Source organism: Schistocerca piceifrons, unplaced genomic scaffold, assembly GCF_021461385.2.
Source record: "Schistocerca piceifrons isolate TAMUIC-IGC-003096 unplaced genomic scaffold, iqSchPice1.1 HiC_scaffold_1103, whole genome shotgun sequence".
NCBI classification, from domain to species: Eukaryota; Metazoa; Arthropoda; class Insecta; order Orthoptera; family Acrididae; genus Schistocerca; species Schistocerca piceifrons.
The window spans coordinates 10,001-12,500 of NW_025726911.1; the positions used below are offsets into that span (position 1 = coordinate 10,001).

Sequence of the window (2,500 nt, forward strand, 5' to 3'; positions counted from 1 at the left end):
CCCGTGCCGGGAGTGGGTAATTTGCGCGCCTGCTGCCTTCCTTGGATGTGGTAGCCGTTTCTCAGGCTCCCTCTCCGGAATCGAACCCTGATTCCCCGTTACCCGTTACAACCATGGTAGGCGCAGAACCTACCATCGACAGTTGATAAGGCAGACATTTGAAAGATGCGTCGCCGGTACGAGGACCGTGCGATCAGCCCAAAGTTATTCAGAGTCACCAAGGCAAACGGACCGGACGAGCCGACCGATTGGTTTTGATCTAATAAAAGCGTCCCTTCCATCTCTGGTCGGGACTCTGTTTGCATGTATTAGCTCTAGAATTACCACAGTTATCCAAGTAACGTGGGTACGATCTAAGGAACCATAACTGATTTAATGAGCCATTCGCGGTTTCACCTTAATGCGGCTTGTACTGAGACATGCATGGCTTAATCTTTGAGACAAGCATATGACTACTGGCAGGATCAACCAGGGAGCTGCGTCAACTAGAGCTGAGCAGCCGGCCGCCCGGGAGTGTGTCCCGGGGGCCCGCGCGAACACGCAAGCGTCCGCTCAATCATTCTGCAAACAGGAGGAGGCTGAGCTCCCCTGCACAATACACCTCGAAACCCTCTCAGGTCCCGGCGGCGCGCAGCGCCGTCCCAAGTACTTGGTCGGGTTCGAGAGAGGCGCAATCGCCCGGAGTTAGGCGAGTAGACGCTTTCGGTGCGACCACCCGTGCTCCCAACTGAGCTTGCCGCTGCCGACAGAGGCCCGGGAGCGTGCTGTCGTGGCATTGCCGGCGGGAGACAACACGCGCCACCTACGGTGACCGGCAGCTCCAACGCCAGCGCCACAGAAGGACAAAAGCCCCACTTGGGTGCCGAAGCGAACTCTCCCAGCACAGCGCACGCGCCAACACATCCGCACAGCTGCGATACAAACCACCAGCGAGAACCGCTGGGGCGACCGAGCAGCAGACGGCGTCGCGGCGCCGAGCGCCGGGCGGCGGCGCATCCTCAACGCACACAGTCCTCAATCGGACCAGCACACTGAAGATGTCCACCGCGCTTCGCACCGGGCCCGCGAGGACCTACTTTGGCCGCACGGCGCCGCGCGCAGGGTGCGCCGGCGCGCAGCTGCGACGCCTGCCGCGTCCGTCGGCCGGCGCGCCTGCCACTGGCCGCCCCCACCAGCCGGCTGTAGCGCGTGCGCCCACGCACCGCGCGGCCAGCACGCCGGGAGGCGCCCCCTCACCGGCCGGGGACGGTCCCACCCAGCCACCGCCGCGTATCGCTTCACACCCAGATGCCGTTCAGTTTCGTCGGCATGGTGGGTATCGCTGGAACAACCGGTTCGTACCTCAACCTATCGTCGCCATCACCGATTCACCCCTAGCGAGAACAACCGCACCACAACAGGTTACCATTTGTTCATTTGCGTAACTTCACCAGAAAACGCAGGCGTCCATCGCCATTTGCAACTTCAACGATTATTGCATGCCTGTGTCAGGTGTCACGCCACACTACGTCTGCCCACATACACGCAACAAAATGTGCACGCCTAGACAATACGTGGAAGGTGGCCCCCGTACGTATGCGATGTCCATTGCTCGAACGACTGTCAACCGGCCTCTGTAGCATGTCGCAGATATGGAACGCGGTGCACCATGCCATCACGGTGTGTGAGGAGAGACGACTAGGTCCGAATACATCAACAGACAGCTCATGCTGATCGCCATCCACGGCGTCCGTTCCTCCCACACGTCTCTATGGCGTACCACACTGCAATCCAGCTCTCATAGGGAGACGACACGTAGCTGCGTGCACAATATTTGCACTGTATGGTCCGCCGTTTTTGGGCGCAGTCGTTGTACGGTCACACATGTGCCACGATGTATCATTCGGTACATAAGGACGAATGTGCAGTACAGATTGTGGTTTACGCGTACGACATTAGCGGACGGTTGACACAGGCCGCACCACAACGTAGCCTGAGTACGTCGCATGCGAAGGGCATTGAACATGCAAACTTCTCACCAACCAGCTTGCGAAGGCAGGGGGGCAAGGTGGGGACGTGGGGAGGGGCGGCATGTACGTCCTGCTGCCATCCACATTACAGTGTACAGCAGGAGCATGTGGAAAGTCAGCAAGACTTGCAAGGTGTTTAACATGAAGCGATACACAGGGGAGCGGGCAGTGCGAGTAGCGAACTATATTGCGAGGGTTGCGGGTGGGCAACACTACACTAATTGAACGAGTCGTATAACAATTACAGAGCAGGTTTAGGCGACAACATGGGTTACGTTAGGGGACAACGTGGGTTACGTTAGGGGACAACGTGGGTTAGGTTAAGGCACAACGTGGGTTAGGTTAAGGCACAACGTGGGTTAGGTTAAGGCACAACGTGGGTTAGGTTAAGGCACAACGTGGGTTAGGTTAAGGCACAACGTGGGTTAGGTTAAGGCACAACGTGGGTTAGGTTAAGGCACAACGTGGGTTAGGTTAAGGCACAACGTGGG

General features: G+C 58.2%; 1 non-coding gene across 1 annotated transcript in view; it reads right to left on the bottom strand.

The window, feature by feature from the left end:
- The window catches only part of LOC124727430, a 1,909-nt gene extending 1,434 nt beyond the window's left edge, over positions 1–475 (bottom strand). The window contains exon 1 of the ribosomal RNA XR_007007124.1: positions 1–475. This exon is cut by the window's left edge and continues 1,434 nt beyond it. This is a non-coding gene — a ribosomal RNA (small subunit ribosomal RNA).
- Between the last annotated feature and the right edge of the window lie 2,025 nt (positions 476–2,500).